Raw genomic sequence first — 22,793 nt, forward strand, 5'->3', positions numbered from 1 at the left:
TGACTCTCACCTGCTGACTTCATGGAGGTTAAACCCATTAATGGATGGCAAGTTACATCCAGCTGACTACTAACATTCCTGCTTTAATTTGTGGCAGTCCCTGGTGTCTTACATGGCTGTGTAACTGCAGTAGAATGTCTGGTCTGGCTGTTTAATAGTTTTGTATGAGGTAGAGTGCACAGAGTTACCATTAAATCTGATTTTTTTTTTTTTTAAATTTTGATACTAAACCACTGAAACAAAGGTTAAGTTCTGCTTGTTTGTTAAACCCTGTTATGATACAGGAGCCAAGTTCTAATGAGCAACTTGGCTGACATATTTGCAGGCACCTTTTATGGAGTAAAATATTGGTTGGAAATAAAATTTCAGTCTCAGGCTGCTATGGGTCAGTCATTGTAAAGACAATTTAAAAACAATGAAAACATTCTCACTGCCTAAAAAGTTTTGAATGGGGTATATGAATTATAAATGTTAATGATGGATTTCCAAAGTCACTTATCAAATTTATGAAGATACTGCAGTATGTAAAGGTGCAGGTAGACACTTTATGGAAATAACAAACTTAAATGTCATTGAGGGCCTCGAAGGTGAGATTTTTTTTTTTAAGCTATTTTGGCACTTTGCCTGAATCCTTTTAATGAGACAGAGTTTGCTAAGGGAAAAGGAAGTAGCACTTTTGAAAGTTGAACTCTGCAAACTATCTGAAACTGTTCTTGAAGAATAGAGAGACCTATTACTGCTGTACTTGTTTCTGAAAATTGTACATTTAAGGCACTTCTGCAAAATGCAAAGGAAAAGTTGTATCCGGTTAGAATTGCAGCAGAAAGTTTAAGACCAATGGGAAAACTTGCTTTGAGGTAGTGAAGAGCAGTGATATGATCTGTGAAACTGGGAAATAGATAAGATTTCCTTATTCCTTTGCCTAAAACAAATGTTTGGATTTATTATCATTTTATTGATAAGGCTGAAAAATTGGAGACTTTTCTCTTTAGTAATTTCAACTCAAACTATGCAGTACAGCCTCTGAATAGAAAGTAGAATAACCGAAAAGAGATTTAAAAATAATTTCCAGATATCTCTATATAAGCACTAAAACCAGAGATAAAGGAGATTTTATAGTTTTACTGTAGCATCAAACAATGAAAATCAATCAATATGAACCAGGTTCATGACATTAAAACAAACTGTCTTCTCAGTTGGGAAGTAAAACAGGTGCAAGATTCACACTAAGGAAAGCAGATGCAAAAAACTATCAGATTAATGGGAATATTTAAATACATGTGTGCATGTGTCCATGATCTTTTATTACAAGAGGAAATCCAGTAAATTAAGTTTATATTGTTCACTGAAGTCCAGTCATATAAATTATACAGGAGGAACATGTGGTGGATTGACCCTGGCCACAACTAAACACTTACTGCCTTCTGCCCCCTCAGAGGGATGGAGGAGAGAACTGGGAGAGCAAAAGGGAGAAAAGATCAGTTTGAGTGAAGCAAAGCTCTGTGTGCAAGCAGAGAAACCAGGAGCTACATCCCATCGGCAGGCAGATGTTTAGCCTGTTCCTGTAGGCAGGCAAAATACTTACTTGGGAAGGCAAATGCTGTAATAGCAAACAACCCTCCTTCATCCTCCTTGCCCTGGGCTTCTATTGCTGAGCACAATGTCATGGGCTCTGGGGTATCCCTTTGGTCACTTGGGGTCAGCTGTCCCAGCTGTGTCCCCTCTTGACTTCTTGCCCAGCGCTCAGGGTGCACATTGCCATCGAACACTGATTTTGCCTGGTTTTCCTCCAGTATAGTTGCTGCTGGAGTTACTGTGCCTAATGGCAGCTAGAAGAAGATGTTGCTGGTGGTTGCAGCTGCTGGAAGTTTCTACAGTACCTTGTCATTTTTCACTTGGCCATTTTGCCAGAATTAAATTTTACCATTTTCTTGGATCAGCTGCATTCCGTAGTAAATCTATCAAGCCCTGTATCTCTCTGGTGACAGTGTGGAGTTGTGTTGTCTTTTTCACTGCTGGAGAGGCTTGATTTTTGTTGCAAATTTATTTTTACCAGCTGAAGTTTTGGAGTTTTGTTAGAAGTTAGTTCCCAGGGTGTACATTGCTTGTATAGCATGGCATCTTCATCACTTCAGCTGCAGCTGAGGCTGTCTGTCTGCAACTAAGAGCTCTAAATCTTCAGCATCTTTGTTACCTTCGTTTAGACGTGGTGATTTGCACATGCATTTGTATCTTATGTTTTGGAATAACTTAATTTTTGGAGTTATAAAGTTGCCCTGTCTTTCCAGTGTTGATTGCTACTTAAAACAGACCTGGGCACGCAGTGGGCTGGGTACTTTAGTTTCCAATGCACAGCCTGGGATTTTGTTTAAAGTGCATGAATTCAGGCTTTTGATCAGTATTGCAGATGTGCAGGAGGCAGGTCTATGACTTACATGTTGACATTGCATTTAAATGAGGCATTTGCTATTTTTTCCCAGCCCTAATAGTTGCTTTGATTCTAAGTGTTTGTATTGTTTTTTTTGCCTTGAAATAAGAGACTCTGTTATATATGTCTATTTTAACTTGAGTGGCCATCTATGCCCAACTCTAGTTGATTTCTGCCTGAAAATTCTTATTTTAGAATGATAAAAGCATATAATAAACAGTGATTATTTGTATTACTGGTACAGAGTATCTCTCAGAATACCAGAAATATGGAGCTCTTGAGAGCTGAGAACTATCTTTATACCATAACCTTACTTATATCTTATCCCTGCCCACTCTTTTAATGGAGGCAATCTGTTTTTAAAGTTTTAAAGATGTGTTTAAAGTTGCTATTTCAGTCTACATTTTCATATTTTCCTTTGCCTGAAGCAGCTGATGTCCCCCTGAATCCTGAACAGGCTATTTGTGTGTGATATTGAAGAAGCATTATGGCTCTGCCTGTATAAACAGAATTTCAGTTGCTTCTGAATGCCCAAGCAGTGCCAGAGTTAGGTAAATAAACTAACTACATTAATTGCTCCTACATCCCTTGAGTGCTTCCACTTTGTAGGTTTTACTGTAATGTTAATGTATTGTAATCCATTATTATTTGCAAAATTAAAATTTTCTTTCTTTGCCTGCATCTGCCACTGTTAATTCAGAAGCTCTAATAAATGCATTAAAAGAGGGAAGTAATAAGCAAAATAAAGCCCCTCTGGGAATGTATAATTTTACTCTTTGTGCTGTGTTGGAAGAAAATAAGCAGTGTAAACATGCGAAGTTAGCACGCTGCTAAAGTGAGACTACAAAGGAAAGTCATAAAACCCTGCTATAGCTGTTGCACTTGCATTTATTATAGAAATAGGATGAGACACAGTGATGTGCTGAAAGGAGGTGACAGACTTGCATCAAAGAATGGGCCTGTGTTAGAGCTGTGAGCAGTGTCATGCATTGGGATGGGAACCTACCCAGTGGGGCACCCTGGATATGTCATTTCTATCAGGGAAAATGATAAACCAACAGAAAGCTGAGATTCATAAAAGAAAGAATGAAGATCATGGCAGGATCTGTATGTGGACACAGCCTATCAGTAAGAAAAAAGGTGGCTGAATGGGGAGATGAAGCTTGTCAGAGTGAACTGTTTTGATTTGAAAACAATTGCCTTGCTGCCTGTTGGAAGCTGGCTGATACTAAACATACATTTCTCCTATTAATTTGAAGTGCCAGAGGGCATTAGGAGATGTCAAATACAGACATTTTGTTTAGCCATTGTCTGACTTCAAAGGTGAGCATGAGATGGCCCATGACAAGCTGAGCAACTGGGATAAGTCAGAGATTCACAGAGATCCAGGCAGACTAAAGGAAGAAATTAGGATTGGAGGAAGGTGGTCAAAAAGATGGAAAGAAAGTGGACAGGGAGTGGGTCTTTTGGGAAGCCATTAAATTGAAAAGGTTTTTTGCAAGGCTGGGCTCAAGCAGAAATAGAAAAAGCTGAGCTGCCTGGAGGAAAAAAAAAAAAAAAACATTTGAAAGCACCATGGCTGCCCAAGAGGATCCAGGAAGATTGCTACATTTGGAGAATGTACAGGGAGATGTGTGGCAGAAGCAGCAAAGTGCTTAATTCCATTTGGTAGCATTGTATTGTATCCTGCAGGGACTTCCACGGAGTTTCAGGGGAGATGCTGGGTTCAGCATCTCACTGCTGATGACAAACCTGATGGCTGTGACCTGCTCCACAGCTTGTCTTGCAGCAGCCAGGCCTCACAGGGGTTCTTCTGTCCCCTCTGCCGGGGGAGCAGCTGCAGGAACACTTGCAGGCAGAAGTGCCAAGGCACAAGCTCTGTAGGGCAGCTAAACAGCAGCCCTGGGGATAGGACTCGAGCCTTTCCCAGTGGGTAGGATGTGACAAACGTCCTGTTGTTTCAATGAGATAATCTTCTCCCATTAGTGTAATCACTGTAATTAGTCAAGCTGTCCTCCCTGGTGATGTCCCCTGGGACGTGTTTCGAAATTTTTCTCCTGTTATTGCCTGGAGGGTGCTGGATTTGGGAGTGAAGAAGAGCAGCACTGTTGTTATCCACCCTAAGAGGAGAAATCTGAGCAAAGGGGGCAGTTTCAGAGCATGACTTTGAGCAGTCACAATAAAAGGATGTGATGTGATGATGCTTGGCAGAGTGTGGGTGAAAGTTAGGAAAGGAATAAGCTCATTGTGCTGAATGGGATGTGTATATTTGTACAGGGACAAGGTGTAGCCCCTGTTGGGATATTTGTCTCATGGTTTCTGCCCTAAGCATACATTCTGGTGGAAGACTGTCAGTCTACAGCTGTTAGGGTACTTCCAATCCAGAAACAGGCATGTTCAGTAATATGATTTTTATGCAGGCATAAAGCAATTGCAGTGAAATAAAGGAGGTTCTTTAATTTCATGAGGCTTAAAAATGTGTATGGTCCACAAGGCCTACAAATCCCTCTTGATTTTCTAATGTGCAGCAGCATTGGGCTTTGCAGAATAAATGGAGCTAATCATTTCTAGGAGCCAGTCTGATCCATTGCTTGAGAAGCTGAGAGCTGGGGCTTGTTCCCTTGAGTCATTTCTAACTTCTTTCTTCTGTCTTAAAATGTTAATACGCAGAGCTGTGGAACTTCACGGCTTTTGTAAAGCTTTGTGAATTGCTGCAGTGAAAGATTGTCCTCCATAAAGTATACAGTGTTATTCCTAAACTCCTGTGTGGTAGAGTACCCTCCTTTTGTGTGTGTTGGGCTGAAGGGCTGAATAGCAATTGTTGAAGCCTTGAATATTTGCAACAAATTGTGGAAGAAGTGTGGAAGAACAGATAACTTTCCATTAATGTAGGTAAGAAACAGATATGCATATAAGTGAACATAAATGTGCATTTGCCAGGCTTTCAGGAACATAAAAAATGCTATTAAAGTAGAACAAAACAGCTTTAACGTTAAGTAGAGCTTCTGTGTAGGAATAGGATAAATATCAGTCTGTAAGTAACTGCAAAGCACCCCGGAAAACCAGGGCTGTAGAAATACACACATACCGTTCCACTCATGTCCCACATTCGTTAAAAAGCTTCAAATGCTGTGAATCTGCTATCAGAAACATCAGTTTCCAGAGTTATGTTTAGGAGATGCTGATCTAAAGGTAGTTACATTATTGTCTCACATCCAGAAACATCACATTTTGGACCCTTTGAAGAGTGTACCAGCAATATTTTTGGTTTCAGAGAGGTACATCATCATTCTGTGGCTTCTCTGGCCCTCCCACTGCCTTGTACATAACAATGCAAAATGTTTCTTTCAAGTTCAACAACTATGTTGGTTTATGTGCAGACCGAAAATTTTAGTAGGCAGAGGAAGTGCTTTTAAACAGGAGCTCTGATTTTTAAAAGCAGCTGCAAAAATGTCTCCCAATGATTTCTTAGTTTAGCCAGGAAAAAAAGAAATATATTCTCATCCTTTTAGTATGTTATAAAAGTTTACACTAACATAATTCTAATGCAATCAGCAACAATGCAGAGCTGTAAAATACGTATAACATGATGGAAACAAGCATAATGGTCCTACTTACCACCCTAGAACTAACCTTTTAGTGTGAGCGTGAAGTTTGGTATTTTTGGTTCATCAATAACACTATTTTATATTTCCAACTTTTAACATCAGGGTCCTATAAAAATCCCTGTGCCTCCTTTGCATATTGTTAGCACTGTAGAGATCTAATGCTGGTGTCTGCCTGATGGATTAGACACTTTTAGATCATCGTTACATCTCTGCCGTCGCTGGTGCTGTCTGTATCCGTAAGAGTAATTCTGGCAATAAGCATTAAGTGATATCATCACTCTTCTAGATAGTCCCTGGAGAAGCCAAGCAATGATGTCATGTCTAAGTAGTCCTTTAATCCCAGATGTACCTTTTAATGTCCTGATTTACATGTGGTTCTGCAATAGTGTGAGGAATCACACTCTACACTGAAGCTTAATTTTTTTTTCTTGGCCTGTCAATTTTTCAAATTCAGCAGTAGAAATACATACCTTTCAAGAAAAACTGTATATTTTTTTAGGTTAAAGTCTATATAACCACATACATAAATAGATCATGCACAGGTATGTTTGGATTAGATTTTATAATTTGGCTGTTTTTTTCAAACCCCTGTCCCAGTCCTAGAAAAAGCTTAGATGAGATAATGTTGGAAAGGTTTCTTGGATTGAGGTTTTTTGTAGTTTGTTTGCTTGCTTGTTTATTAGAGCTTTTCTGTGCTAGTAGCAATCTTAATTCAGTTGCATTTCAATTGCCAGAAATGCTTTTGCTGAAATAATTGACTTCTTTATTTAATTCAACACACTAATATAAATTATACCAACAAAAGACAATGTCATTGCTATAGGCTGTGCCTATGATAGCATTAACTGCTTCAGTTGTGCCAGGATGGGTTGTACTTGCATAACGATACCAGCAAACCATTTCTGAAGTAGACCTTGCCTGAGGCACATGCTTAACTTTACATAATGCAAATAATTTCACTGATTTCAGAAATTATTTATAAGACAAAATCTTGGCCCCTCATTCCACAGACTTCAGTGGAGCTGAAAGCCACCCACAGGGCATAAAACATTTTCAAACTCTGGACTAGAGCTGGTAAAATCCCTGGGGCTGCAACAGAATTGATCTTTTGATATTGAAGAAGAGGTGAGACTTGTGGGTAAACTGTGGAAAACTTAAGAACTATGGATGTAACTTATTATTCATGTGCAAGAGAGAAGGGAATGAGCAGAGGCTTGCATAAAAGTAATAACATTGCCAAAGGGATGGTCTAGGAAAATGGCCTTTAAAGCAGTATATTGGATAAATAACTGTGGAACAAGATTGAATCTGTCAAGAGAGTTTTATCTCTGCAGATGACAGGATGCAATGGATGGCCTATTAGCGACACTATGTGGAAACCATCTGCCAGGATAAGGTAGAGTTTAGATAAAAGATTCAAGAATCAAGAGTAAGCTCCAAGATGAAGATGATATTCACATTATGGGCTGATACAATAGGAAGATGGGTATTGTTCAGAAGTCATGAGGAAAGAAGATAATGGGCAGGAGAGTCTTGGGAAGAAAATTAAGATGTCTGCTTTCGTAACTATGACTTTGTGGTAATTGCTAAACACACATAAAAATATGAGAAAAGAAGCTGAGATTTCCATTTGAACAGACGGTGTGGCATTTGGAAGTCATCAGGCATGCTGAATTTGTGTTTGCAAATGAGAGGAAATGTGTTAGGGAAAGAGAAGGAACAAAAAGGACAGGGGCTAGTGGAACTGCAGAAGGAAACCAAGGTGTGAAGCATGAGGAGAGTCCAGTAGAGGACACACTGAGGTGGCACTCAGGGAACCAGGAGAAGGATTCAAGGAATGCTGTCTCTGAAGATGTGGAAAGCAACAGCAGGAGTATGGCCAAAGCTTCTGAAGGGCCTGACTAAGAAGCTGTAGAGTTACTGTTAGAAGTATTTCCCATTGACTTTAAGAGCAGAAACCAGATGTTTATAGACTGGCTTTTTTTGAAAGGACTTCTAGATGATTATTGTGGTGCTATCAGAGTGGCTGATGTGTTTTGGCATGTGTTTTTCAGGATGGGAGGGACCAAAGCAGGTTTGAAGTTTATTTGTATTATGAAGAGAAGAGCTACAGGGAGAGAAGGTTGGTTTCAAGGGAGATCTGAGATCAAGGAGATCACCCTCATAAACAGAGTTGGTTGCAGCAGGCAACCTTTTTTGTGCAATCATCAATGAATGATCTCTTGAACAAGAAAATTAATGACTTGAGCTGTGAATGAGACAGTCACACTGGGCCAGTCATGTAACTCTGTGGTCAACAATGTACATCTAACAATAATGTGGCCCTTTAAGTTTGACTGCTTTTTGTGATCTGTTTGAGTCAGTGTATGCCCAGCTCTGGGTGCATTTGAAAGTTGTTCATTCTGGCATTTGGAAGGAATGATGGACATGTACATGAAATCCTGACAGCTAAAGCAGGATGAGAGCAGTGTCTTCCTGATGTCATGCATCAAATATTGCATGGGACAGACTGAGCTGCTGCAAATGCCTCATGAAGCTCTTAACCATCCAGGAATTATTCCATGCTTTTCTGGTATCTTAGGCATGTGTTTGTGCCTCAGCTGAGAATGCTTGTCCTGTGCCCCAGGAGACACAGGCCCCTGATTTTTCTCAGCCAGTTTTGCACTCCCTTCTGCATTATCATTGGTACAAATTGGTTTACTTATTTTGCTACTGTGGTCCTTTTTAAAGTATGTTTTGCATAGATTTAACTAAAATTTTCATCACCTTTTAATACAGTCAGCTTGCTGTGTTCAGATGGGCCAGCTGAGGCATTGCACAGATACAGAAACGGACAGGGACTTGTTGAATGATGGTATTATGTGAGTGGTTTCAGCTAATTAGCACCTGTGTTTCTGTTCCTTTTTGCTTTGTCCAAGTGAATGCTGTAATGGGTTGTCCCTGAGGACAAGTAGATAGAAGTGTTTCCTGTCCATAAACACCCCTGGAAATGCAGTGACTCTGTTCAACTCTTGCTGAGCTGCTCAGCACCTGTGAGCAGGAGTGGGACTTACACTTGTGCTTCGAGTGCAGTGTACTCTGGGTAGCAGAAACCCTTATCTTGCATTTCCATATTGCTGCATGGAACAAAGACCAGTGTGAAAATAAACCCACCCCATCCCTACATGGATATTTTGTCTTGCTTGTCTCTTCATGAGCACTAATTTGCAGTGAGACAGCCCAAGGCTGACAAAAGTGAAATTTGTTACTTTCTGCTTAGCTTAAAGAGAGACAAGGAGAGACTTCTTGACACACTGCCTTCACTGTCCAGACCTTTTTTAAGGTTTATCTTCTCTGGCTGCAGAATTTGTGAGGTGCAAATCACCTCTTCTGAAAATGCCCTATGGTTTCCATAGGATGAAATCACTATGCAGGTTAGACTGTGACTCCTGATTTGCAAAAGCATCACTCTATGCAGGTGGCATCAGACAACTTTGAATTCTGAAAGCTGTGACAAATACCAGTATGGGCAAAGAGGCCAACCTGAGCACTCACCTGCCCTACTTTGGGGTTTGCTGCCTTCCCAGTTGTGTCAATGTGATGGTAAATGGGGCTGCACCATGAAACTAGAACATCAAAATGATGGAGAGTCAGAGACATGGCAGAAAGTGAGTGGGATCTTTTGGTCTTTAAGTGACCCAGTTCATCACATGCTGCCACCAAACATTTATATGTGCATAGTTAAGGTGCTAAATTGCAGCACAGGGAAGTTAATGAAGGAGCAGGGACTTGGGACTCAGTGCCTTAGATACAGCACAACAGCGGAGAGATCAGTTTCCTACAGTCCTATTTAATTCCTTTAGGGAGTTTCTGCCAGCATCCGAATCCTTGTGAGCCACCAAATTCAAGAGTCAGTTTATTACAAATACTGAAGGATGCATTTAAAACCCTAATCCCTGCACCTCTCTTGTACTGTGGCTTGAAACCCAAACTATTTTTGTAACATTATAAGGTGTGAGTATCAGTAAATGAAAGAAGGAGAAACTCCAACCAGCCCACAGGATCCCCTGGGACCAAACTTCTGTATTGTGCAGGTGAAGCTACAGAAGTTGACAATGTCTGTATAAATTCATGGATGGAATTGCTTTGGAGAAAGTCTCTTTTCCTTTATGAAGGGAAATCAGTCCCTCAGAAACCATGCATTTGCTGTGGTTGTGACTCGTCTTTATTCTGAATGCTGACACTCTCTTGGGCCTGAAATGTACCACTTGTTCACCCTTTTAGTATCAAGATGTACATCACATTGATGGTTTCCAGAATGAGGGGATAGATGGGGCAGGCAAAGAAAATGTTTTCCTTGTAGGTGTCCCAATGGGAAAAAGCCATTATGTCTTTGTTCTTCTCTCATACTTTCCACGGGCATCTTGTTTACACAGTATTTCTCAAAACATTCCTAGGTTAGATCAGTCTTTTTTGTCCCAGCTTTGACCTCACTCTTATTTATGTGACCAGCTGTTCTCAAGATAAGTGATACAAAAGAGGTAAGGAATGGAGAGAAAGAGCAAAGGAAGGGAGCAGCTACTTTTCTGTCTCCTCTGCCTCTGTGAAATGTATATGCAGCAAATAACCTGAAGGACTGTTTTTACTTCTCCCATTAACTAAGCTTCTACCAGATATGACGTTAGCTGACATGAATAGTCACTCATGACCACAAGTAGCAATATTTATCTCCTTCCTATTGCAGGGACTGGAATGGTTCATAGCTGTGCAGGGTCTTGAAGACGCTCTCTGTGGGGGACAGCCATTATATTCCTGCAGCTGTGCAGGCATGGAATTATCTTGGTGCTCTTCAAATGTTCCTCACATCGCACTGTCGTCAGACACATGTCAAGCTTCCAGTTAAAAGAATGTGGTTGTAGTGCTTGTTCTCTAATCCATATTGCAGAACCTTGTTTCTCCTCCCTCTTGTATCCTTAGGGAATGTATCTTGAAAGAAAGGTTCTGTTTCCTCCTACAGAAGTTTCATATAAATTTGGTAGGTTTAGTAGTAATGATAATTCTTAGGATTAGATCCATCCATTCATGATGGTTATCTGAGCAGGTAAGGAGAGTGGGCATCACTAGACATCCACGAAAGTGCAGGCACCTTCATAAAGTGTCAATTACTCTTTGTGGATGGTGAAATTAGCCTCCACAGAACCATGTGCTGCCCAAGATCATTTCTGGAATCAAAGATATGCTATCCTATTCACAAAGTGTAAGAAACAGAAGTAGGATTATCCTGACTTTAAAGATTAGGTTGGAAGCAGAGTAAGTGTCAGCTAAATGTGTCAGAGCCATGGTTTGAATCGTAATCATCTCAATTTCAGACTGGTGCTTTAGCCTCTAAAAAGGACTGTTCTAGAGAAGTAAAGCCTGCAGCAGTCGAAGTTGCAGCTTTGGGGAAGTGACTGGCCAGAAAAATGAGTGTTAGCCAAATGTTTTTCATTTTTGTGTTTGTGTGAGAGAAGCTGTGCATGCTAATTTGGTAAAAATTCAACTTCATCATTTAATTAGAAGTTTTTGTTATCTAAAAACTTTGCAGCACTCCCACATTTTGCCTGACAGCTTGGGCTGTGTGGCACAGACAAGCTAGGATAGTTTAAATGTCAAAATATGCTTTTCATTCTTGTGTGTGTATATATATCAATGCATTATCGAGTAAAATAAAACCATGCACTGTGACACATTATGTTTCTCTAATTGTCATCATTCTTTAAATGAATTTGTGGCTGGCAAGAGAAATTTGCACTTCTAGAAACATGGGAAACCTTGGAATCATCTAGGCTGAAAAGAAGGCCAGGCTTTGCTCTGTGTAGCTCTTGAATATTGCTGGAGGTAGCTGAGCTGATTTGAATAGATTTGGTTTTGAATGCTTTCCCTTGCTTTGCTAATTACATCCCGGATTGTATTTCATGCAGAACTCTGACCATTTTTCTCTGTTTATCAACGATTTTTACTGTTTGTGGGAATATAGAAGTGGGAAGCTCATATCCTGAGGGAGCTAGTTCTTTGTATGTTCCTGCTGGATGGCTCCTGCTTCTGTGATGTTTGTGGAGCAAGAAACCAGTGCACTTCCATGAGTTAGGAAAGGTTTGTGTTCCCTTTTTGGAGGTGGATGTGAGGTAGCAGTAGGCTGGAGCTGGGAACCTCTTAGCTAAATTTTGCTTAACCTGGAGAACCTGGACCAGCTCAGCGGGAGTTAAAGAAGCACTGGTTTCTCCTGGAGTATTACTGCTGGTGGACAAGAGGCTGGCACAACCCAGCAATGTGCATTTGAAGCCCAGAAAGCCAGCTGTGTTCTGGACTGCATCAAAAGCTGTGTGACCAGCAGATCCAGGGAAGGGATTCTGTCTGAGAGGGGCTGACAGCTGCTGGGAGCCCCCCTGGAGTGCTGCATCCAGCTCTGGGGTCAGCACAGGAAAGACATGGACCTGTTGGAGCAAGTCCAGAGAGAGCCACCAAGATCATCAGAGAGATGGAGCACCTCTCATACAGGGAAAGGCTGAGAGAATTGGGCTTTTTCAGCCTGGAAAAGATAAGGCTTTGGAGTAACCTAGTTGTGGTCATCTAGTACCTGAGGGGAGGCCACAGGAAAGATGTAGAGGGACTGTTTACAAGAGCATGCACTGACAGAACGAGGGGGAATGATTTCAAACTAAAAGAGAATGGGTTTAGGTTAGATTGGAGGAAGTTCTTTCCTGTGAGTGAAGGTGGTGAGGCACTGGCACAGGTTGCCCAGAGAACTTGTGGATGCCCCATCCCTGAAAATGTACAGGCCAGGCTGGATGGGGCTCTGAGCAATCTTGTCTAGTGAAAGTTGTTCCTGCCTATGGCAGGAGGTTGTTACTAGGTGATCTTTAAAGTCCCTTCCAACCCAAAGCATTCCATGATTCTATGATTGTTGCATTATGTGTGTGTTAGGCAGGCTGAAGAGGTGTATGCACATCACCCATGGATTTACTATTACGAGGTTGCTATGAGGAGCCACTGAAGAACATGAGAAATGGAATGAAGTAATTAAGAGAGGCAGATTGAAACAAAGATGACTCATCTGATGCCTTAACCATAAATGTCACCAATAATTTCTAGCTAGGCAGAAATCAACAACTGCTGTTCCAGCTGGCTTTCCTACTTCCTCTAAAAATATTTAATTTTGAGTTTTGTTTACTAGGCAGGAGCATCCATTTGTGTGCTGCATAGATCTAAAGGCATATGTTGTCACTTAAGGGGACAGTATCCCCAGGAGGGATACTGGAGGTGCCAACCTTGACACTGAAGTGTCTGCTGTGATTAACAAGCTCAGACTGTGGAAACCTTAAAACTCTGTGTTCTGGTTGTCAGCTGGATTTCTCAGTTGAGAGATGTGGTTCAAATGGCCAGTTGCATGTAGGAAATGACAGACAGACAGCAACAGGGGCTTCAGCAGCACCTCAAGTTCCACACACCTAGTCTTTTTTTTTTTTTTGGTAGCAAATGTGTCACATTGGTCAGGGATTGCTGTATTGGTTTAGCCAGATTCATTTACCTGGTTAGATGCTCTGGTGCCTTGAGAGAAAATCTGGAATTAAATGCTGTGGATAGAATGCCCTTTCCTTGTGCTGCTTTTCTGGATGCAGATGGATGCCCTCTGTACACTTGCAGCAGCAGCAGCAGCTAGACAAACTGGTACATCACACCACTTTTCTTCTGCTTAAAATGGAGGAGAGACTACTTCTGATTAAAATTCAGCCAGAGGCTCTAATACGGTAGTATTAATAGCGGTCCTGGCCTTGACAAAAATAGCTGTTAAATGGGGAGTAAAAAGCTTTCCCTGTTTGCCAGAGTTGTAATGAAAATGGTGGGGCTGTCATAAATATGATGTTCATAGTTAAAATGATTATGGCTTAACAATTTTCCACAGCATTCCATTGGGTTAGTCCCAGCACATTCACATCTTAGAGTTGTAAAGGCTTAATAGAAAATCCTGATAGTGAGTCTTGATCAGTGCCAGAGGAAAAAGTAGGCAGTGTTTATGAAATTCACTCAGATTCTTTACTCACCACCTTGACATTGCTCCTGTGCTCATTTGTTGTTATCTTTATATGTGTCAAACTCTCTCAAGAAACACTTGAACCAGCTTATGGCTGTGGATTGCTAAATTCATTTGCTGATGTGATGCACGCTATATGACCCTAACAATGCTCATGGCCTGTAAATACACAGGCTGACTGCCCAGCAGGGGTAAATCCATGGTGTTCCACAGATGTGGCTGGAGCTGGGCCAGTCTACAATTTCTGAAGACTGAGCACCATGATGCATCATTGATGCAAATTACCACTTTTAGGAAAAACTAGTGTTTAGAAGGAATCAAGCATGCATGGGTTAATGCTGAACTGTGAAGCATGGCCAAAAGTTACATTTGACAGATTTTTGCAGATGCCAAGAAACTCAGGGAAAATTGAAATAGCAGCCTGTGTTATAATGCTAGAACAATAGTAGTTGAGAAAATGTACAGAAATATTTTATTCCAAGCCATAAAGTGACTAATACTGTTCATTTATGATCCACACAGTAGGGAAGTGCATTTGCTTCTCTGTAGCTCCAGTTTCAGTTTGTAGCAGAAACTTGGCGCAGTAGCAGGAACTTGAACATTGGCTGGTTCCAAGTTTCATTAATTGTCAATTCTGTTTCTTATTTCTCCAGAACAGAGGTTGAAAACCCCTCAATATGTTTTCCCTGATCCTTAGTAGGCTTTGTTAGTAGAACAAAGACACTTGCATGCTTGGAAGTTCTTCTGCTGACCTGCAGGAATATTACTTTTTTCTCATTTTTATGTATTCTGAAGTAAAGGGAAAAGAGCATTTAATTTATCCTGAAGCCACGAATTGCTCAAACCCTAGCGTGGCATTATGGTCTCTGTAACTGTAGAGAGCATGTTGCTGAGTATGGAGGACACCCCAGAAATACTGGACTACTAATACTTGATTGAGGTTGCTTGTTTATCTCATACTAAGGAGACCAACTAGGTCTAGAGATGCATTCCCATTTTCAATTAGTGTACCAGGAAATATCCTGCTGTTTGTTTCTGGGTGTCTCAATTGACAAAAGATTGCATCACAGCTTTATCAAACGGCAATAGAGAGCCCCCTGATTTTCTCCTCTTGATTTGCAGGGCTGTGTATGAGATGAGACTATTTGGTTGCTTAGTTAAATATGTCCTGAAGTGCCTTTCTGAATCTGTAGCCTTCTGTGTAGATTACTTTTATGAAGACATAATAATAATAATAATAGTGCTAATAAAGTATTCTCTGCACTACTGTAAAAATCAAGTATTTTTTTTTCAGAGGAGGTGTATGACTGCACAAGCTAAAGAAATTGGATGTGTATTTTATTGCCTGTTAGTCGGTGGCTTTTCCAAAGCCTATAAGCAAGGTTGGTATATAATGCCTTTGGGATCCCTGTGCTGGTAGTAGTGTTTGCTACTAACACCTTAGTCTTTGTGTTTTGGTAGCACTGGTGGTCTAAAGATTTACAGCAAGAGGTGTTATGTTTTGCTAATCAACTGATACACCTACAGAGAATCTCTGAGAACCAGAAACTTGAGGGGAAAAAAAAAAAGCAGTGGAGAGTAATTATGATATGAGCACTTTCAGAAATTGTCTCCTAAGAACACTTTGGTGCAGTTGGTAAACACTTGGGAGACAGGAGCATGTACATACATACATGTCAGTATAAATAACATTTAAGCTGCTGTTCTGGTAGTTGCAATGTGTGCAGTCTAGGTGAGACTGTCATACCCTGTAATTGTGTGGGGTGTGGGCAGTGGCATTAACTTTTGGTATTCCTTTCAATATCTGCCTCTCCTACCAACTGCTCTTTTCCAGGGACCTGATAGCAGCTGCCTGTCTGATCATCTAAACTGGCTGCTGTTGGTTCTGTCTTGAATCCCACCTCCAGCTGATCAGACTTTTGCAGAGTCTGCTGGATGCTGGATATGCCTCTCAGATATCTTTCTTGGGTAGTAAGGTTGCATTGTGTGCTGCTGAGAAACTGGCAGTATCCAACCTATCCTCTTAGAGAGATGCCCTTTCCAGATTTGATCTGTGTCATCAAAGATAACCCACTGTGATTAATCAAGGCTTGGCTGTCTCCTTTGATCAGAACTTCAGTTATTGATCCCTGTGTCTACGCTGTACATAGATCATTCAGCCTTCACAGAAAATAATATGTTGCAGTATTCTGGTACCCTTTGGTCAGAATGGAGGGTGTTAGCTGTCCTGGTTTGTCAGAAGCATAACTGAGAATCCACAAAAAAGTGGCAGCTGTTAGCTAACACAGCAACAGCTGTCTTCAGCGTTCTAGCCTGCTCTGAAAAATATGGGGCTAACTAGATGCTGCTGTTCTTGTGTGCATGCTGGATATGATTAGGGCTCCCAGGTGTGTGGCAGCCTTGGGTAAATATGAAATATTCCACAGGATTTACCTGGGGAGCAGTTGAAGCATGGAAATGCTACATGGAATCAATGGCTGATACTCAGAAATTCAAAAAAATGTGGCACTTCTTTGGTCTTCCTCTCTGGAAAGCCTGGAAGTGCTGCAAAATGTTTTCGTATAGCTACTACTACTTAGAAAAGAAGACTTTATCATAAGGAAGGCACCTGCTACAAGTCACACAAGTTAAATATCATTTTAATATGCTCTGTTCAAAACTTAATTACCTGAGGAAGAAGAGGGTTTTTAAAATTCATTTTCTCTTGAATGATGTGTGTGTGATTTCATTTAGAAAAGTTTGAAAGCTGAATATTTATGTTACTGTCTTGTTATGATTCTCTTTGGTCCTCCATTTCGTCCCAATTTGTGTCCTAAGGAAGTAGGAGCAGTTATATGAATGTGGTAACACCGGAGATTATTATATTGTTCAGTAGGTGCTATGACATTTGTTATTTGTGTATGTATTTTTACAGAGTTTGCTGACATTTTAGCTCCTGATGTGGGAAAGTGAAATAAAAAGAGGGGATCAGAAAAGAAATGATGAAGAGGGGAAAAAAACAAGCTGTGATCTAAGAATTTAAGGAGACTATCTACAAAACTTTCTGAAAGAAATCCTTGATTTGACCCATTTCATATTATCTGAAAAACAGCATATGAAAAAAAAAGAAGCCAAAATTAAAGGCAAATACATGGGAAGTGGGCTGCAGCACTAAATTTAAAACTTTGGCAATTTCTGTTCTTGATTTGACATTTGATTATTGCAGGGAATTTGGTGTTTCTGTTGCAAGTAGAATTAACCTTTCCTGTGAACAGCATATACAACACCACCACACGCCCTCCAACTTCATTGATGGACAATGTTTTGTACCCAAAATGAGTGAGTGCCTTTAATATAACAAGCACATTCCGTTTCAATAGTTGTACCTCTTTTTGGCATTACATTCAGATGTAGATTAAATAGCTGTGTTGTAAGGTCTTGAGTTCATGAAGGAAGGCAGTTGTGAGTCAGAGCAATACTAGCACAACGTCCTTTGTCAGCAGTAGCTTAGAGCAAGTGCTTAGGAAATAGTAAAAGAAATAAGACATCCAGGGATGATTGAGTGTTCTGACTGCTTAGAAGCCAACAAGCAAAATGACTACATCAGTGCGAGCCCAAAGCAGAGTCAGAGATACTGTTTTCAGTTTTCCTCTTCAGGACAGGATTAAGTGCAAAATTCACACTTGGAGCTTTTCCACACGAGCTATGTAAATTTGCATCAGTGCAGGTGGATCAGTTCTAGGCCTCTGCCTCCCAAGTGGGGCTGATTCTGTAAGCATCTCACTGGTGGAGTGGGTAAGGCACCTTCTGTTCTGGGCATGATGCTGCAATGATATGAACACAAATTAAGCCTGATGTGATCAACTATCCTTCACTATGATTGCAAACCTGGCTCACAGCAGCTGCACAGGTGTTTGTCCTTCTCACGCCTGTGCATTTTGGATGGATGGTGATGATAACTATTTGGGATTACTAGCTCTCGAGGCTGCTGAAGAAAAGGAAAGAAATGAATGTTTGTGGGTATATTTTTGAGTTTGGTTTCTGTCTGCATGCAAGTGCAAAAGGTTTGTCAGGCACTTAGCTTGGGATCTAAGCTAGAAATACATCTTCTGTTTAGGAATCTCTTCCTTTCCCATCCTTCTTCTGCAATCATACCAGAGTGGTGCTAGAAAGTGGCAGCAGCTATATCAGCTGTCAGGTCATTCCTCTCACATTCTGTTTAAGCAGGATACACAGCCTGGCTTGAACTTCTTCAAGAGTAACAGAAAGACCTGAAGATGCCTCTGAATTTCTACATTATAACTGCTATTTATAATAATTTGATAGTATGCCTGGAAATTGAAACTATAAAGTTGATGAATTGGTTTCAGATTCTTTTTTCTGTTGGTCTTCAGTTGCATGGACTGTTTAACACCAATGATGGATAGTTTCATTATAGCTCTTGTCCTATAAGCATATAGGATCTTTATGAAAAAGTGATTTAGGATTTCTTCATGATGCCTGAAAATGTCATAAAAGATGCTTTGCATGGTGCTAATGTTTGAAAGTGAGGTGAGCAGTGTGTTTTTTCTGGAAGAACAAAAACTTTAAAATTTGTTGGAATTTGACACCCTAAATTGCTACTTTTTTAATATATTTCCTCTCCATCCTCCTTACTCATATATTAAAGCCTCTCTGGTAATTGTCATGGTGACTGCTACACTACTTTTTGTGATTTGTTTTTTTTTTTGATACTGAAAATTTGTTTCTGTGCTTCATGTAGGGTTTTTTCCTTTTTTTTATTTGACCATTGAATCCAAGCCAGTCATAAAATTGAGGACTGAAGGGCCAAGATTGTGTTTCAAAGTGGCAAATACTTAAGTAACTATTTTAAACTCTTCATTTAGAAACAAATCAGCAAATGCTGAGGCCCTCACAGATGGCCTCATATTGCTACTCCCTGTTTTAGACACTCCTCTGACCATCCCTCAACATTGATACACGAACCAGTGAGTTCAGCTGGGAGAATGGTCAATAATATCCTATCTGTGTTAGCAGTCTCCAATGGGCCAGGTCAAAAATTCATGGAGGTTATCTTGGCTCTTCACCCTTTGGTTTTCAAAAAGCTTGAAGTTTGCTGAGTAAGGTATTAAAACCAGAAAGTATTATCAGACAACCCCAGGTTTTTATTAGTGTATGGTTTTTCCTTCCTTTTGAATTCTATTTGGTAGTATGAAAGGAGAATTTAAAATATTCTGCTGAAAAGGAATGGGTTTTATACCAGTCTTTTTCCCTTTCTCTTATTTGTGAGAGCCAATAATTTGAGGCACTGTCCTTGAACTGGTAGTAATTTGACAGGTAGGAAATATGTACTTCCTAATTCTTAGGGGGCAAGTGATAAAAACTGTGAAGTTACGTGCATAGGGGTTTTGTTAGCTAGACTTACTCTCTTCTGGCTTTTTGTACCTGATAGAGTTTCTGGTGCTCACTGCAAATGAAAGGGACTTGTGGAGAGTCAGCTCATTGCAGAAATAGCAGAAGGCTGTTCACTGAGAATAATCTCTCATAGAGACATTAATTCACAGCAACAGCATTTCTTCTGCTTTATTTCCCCCAGCGCTATGTTAAAGTGGCTCAGCCTTCTGGATGTTACAAGCTTGTATTGCTCCTTTAACCTTCTCTGAGCTTTAGGTCAGTGATATTGGATCTGGCCCACTTTAAGGTATGTTTCAGGTTCTTTTACACACTCTAATTGTAGCTTTCTTTTTCCCCAAGTGGTGTCCTTCATTGCTGTTTTCCTTGCACTCTCCACCTACACTTTCTCAACAGTCTCTCTGTGAGTATCAAACAGCAAAGGGTAGATTCCCAGTACAAGGTCTTACTTAAAAGGAACAGATTTTTCTGAGGTGCAGAATCAATCTGCATGATGCTAGAGGCACTCAGCTGTGAGTGATGTGAAATAATCCTGTAATTATTCCATTACTTTTTCACAAATTGAATATCTCCAGAATGCTTTTTGAAGGGACCTTACAGAGGGGTTGCTGCCCCAAAACTCACTAGGAAGCTTGGCTGATTGTGACATTTGCTGCTTAATGGTGACTGTAACTATCTTCCTGTGAACTTGGCAGTCTCACCCTTTGCCCACCTATTTTTCATATTGTCATTGAAATTCTAGATGGTAGGGACCATTTTCTGTGATGGGATACTATTGATTCTTATCTCAACCTGCATGTGCTTCCATAGAACTAATAATTGGCTGTTGTCAATATGTCTGTCAGTTTCGCGCTGTTCCTCTTGTATTTTAAGGCTTTTAACCACATATTTCTGAGAAATGCCTACATTTTTCAACTGATATTTCGTTTTTCAATTCATATTTCAATTTCAATGCCTACAATTATTTTTCATTGGCTAAAGCAAAATATGAGCAAGTCGAATGAGTTTGCTGGTGCTCAAGGATTTGGACCTCTTATGTATGTCCAGCTTAGCACTTGTGGACTGTTCTCTGCTAAAGTGATTATATAATGTATTGATAATTGATTTTCTTAAAAAACAATTAGTTAGGGTTTTATTGTTATTTATACCTCCAGTATTTTCTGTTTCTGAAGTACACTTGTATAATCCTGTAGGCTCAAGCTAGCACATTTATAAAGTTTCAGGTGATCAGTATTCTCTGTATGACCTTGAGAAGTTAGTTCAGGTGTCTGCCTCTGATTTGTTGCCAATTATTTATTTAAGACAATTCCATATTTCTGAATGTTCTATAAAAACAGCCATTTTTATCTATTTTGTAATTTTTTTTGGGATTGCCTGACCTTGTGATTTTTTTAAAAGCACATCATGTTTTTTTTCGACACGTAGTGATCTTTATATGTGTCTGCAGCCTGTCAGCTGAAGATGTGAGCACATATTTGTTAAATGCAGGCTGGGGTTGGTGGTGTGCAATATAGACAATCATTGCTCTGAGCTAATCTTATCTCCTGGAGCAAAGCATTTCTGAGGAATTTCTAATTTTGACATCTGGGATCAAATGTCTGACTTCTGAGGGCTGACAATAATGCCAGGGGCTGAGCTGCTTTGTCCTGTTGGTAGCAACTGTGCAGTTAAAAACCCCGCTAAATGCCAGGGAACCATGCATCTTAGCTGGTGAGGTTCAGGGTGGGTGTGTGTGCAGGGTAAGGCATCAGCTTCAGCAGTCTTTATGGGGCAGAAATGCTGTGGCTGCTCGGGGTAAAAATAGTTCTGGGTTTTCAATGGCTGCATTCCATGGCTGGAGCCTGAAATCATGAATCAGGGCTCAGCTCTCGGTGTGTGTGAGACCAACTGCGAGAGCAGTGCAGACACCCAGGAGGGGAGCAGCCGGCGGAGATGAGTCCGAGCCCAGCTCCGCTGATACTCTGGGAAGGACCTGTGTTGCTTGTACAATCCCAGCAAGGTATCGTACATGAATATTTTGATTTCCAGTAGGAGTGTAGTTACTTGAGTGTGAATAATTAAAAATCTTTTGAGCCGTGCAAAATTTCCCACTCAACCAAAGGCGACTTTTTAAAAGTGTCTGTTCTGTGCGAGTTCAGCTTCACAGAGACTTGTAGTTCACACCATACAAGCTTCCAGAGATCTGGGGTGATATATTGTGGTTGGAAGGGCGTGCTGCTCGTTCCCACCTGTTTTGGGAACACTGTATTGTGTGAGTGTTTGTCCTTGATTTTTGCATGGCATTTTTTTATTTTCTAGCCTGGAAATTCCTGGTAATTTAGATACATAAATAGTAGCCCTTTGAAACTGTTCTGCAAGAATGCTTTTTAAAACTGTACCTAAAACATGGCTGCTTAACTCATAGATCTCTTTAAAGCTTTGTGAGATATAAGCAGATTTAAATCACATTTTGACAGAATTCAAATGATTATTCTCAGTGGTTTAAAATATGACACAATTTCATGAAAGAGTGAATTTTGTACTTACAGTCAGGACTTTGTGTTGAAAGTGTTACTTTAAAACTACCAAGCTTTTTGTGACCAACTTTACCTTTGAATGGGGTAAACAAAACCCCAGTTTTTTTTTCTTTTTTGTCCCTGAGGCATTTCAAATATGTATTGCTCCAGGCTATTGCTAGTAGGACACTGAGAAATAGATGTTCCTGCAGATTTTGGCATGCCGTGTGAGTTGAATAACTCTGTGATCCTCCTTCCAGAGCGAGTTGCTAGATTTCGTGCTGCTGCAAGTAGCCATGCCAGCCGTGTGTGCAGATTGTCCGTTCCATCAGTGCCCGGGGCAAACGATGCAAATCCACGCACGGTAACCTCGCAGTCGGCCACAGCACTCAAGTGTGTTCATCTGTTTACTTTCTGGGCCCTGGAATGCAGCCACACACACTTGTCTGACACTCTCTGTGTATCTGCTCTTGCTACCCCTGCGTGCCTGGCGCAGTGGCAGGCGCCTGCCTTCTGCTTTGCTGGCACTTTCCATGTGACACAGGCCCCTGCAGCTGTGCTGTGCCCAGGTACTGCTGGATGGGCTTCTGCTAGAAGAGGTCCATAGCTTAGCATGGAGCTCCGGACTGGTGGTCTTGCTTTAGCAATCCAACTGCCAATGCCATTGGTGACTGATTTTCTTCCTTTCCCATGTGGTGGCACAGCTTATTTCCCTCAACATTGCTGATATTTAGAGTAGAGGATACTGTTTTCTCATGCACTCCCACATTGTGAGGCTGATCTGTAACATAACCAAAGTGAATCTGGGAAATCTCACTAGG

At 40.6% G+C, this 22,793-nt stretch overlaps 1 protein-coding gene across 4 annotated transcripts in view; it reads left to right on the forward strand.

Annotated features, from left to right (window-relative positions):
* The window catches only part of TSPAN4 (tetraspanin 4), a 348,147-nt gene that overhangs the window by 100,795 nt on the left and 224,559 nt on the right, over window positions 1-22,793 (forward strand). The window contains exon 1 of one of the 4 annotated variants that reach the window (XM_085062792.1): window positions 21,458-21,476. The exons of the other annotated variants lie outside the window; for them this stretch is intronic. The gene's annotated coding sequence lies outside the window, so the exon portion shown is untranslated. Of the gene's footprint in view, window positions 1-21,457; window positions 21,477-22,793 lie in introns of those variants that run through there. 4 annotated transcript variants of the gene reach the window in all.

The sequence above is a fragment of the Lichenostomus cassidix genome, chromosome 5 (assembly GCF_008360975.1).
Source record: "Lichenostomus cassidix isolate B80296 chromosome 5, HeHo_3.0, whole genome shotgun sequence".
NCBI classification, from domain to species: domain Eukaryota; kingdom Metazoa; phylum Chordata; class Aves; order Passeriformes; family Meliphagidae; genus Lichenostomus; species Lichenostomus cassidix.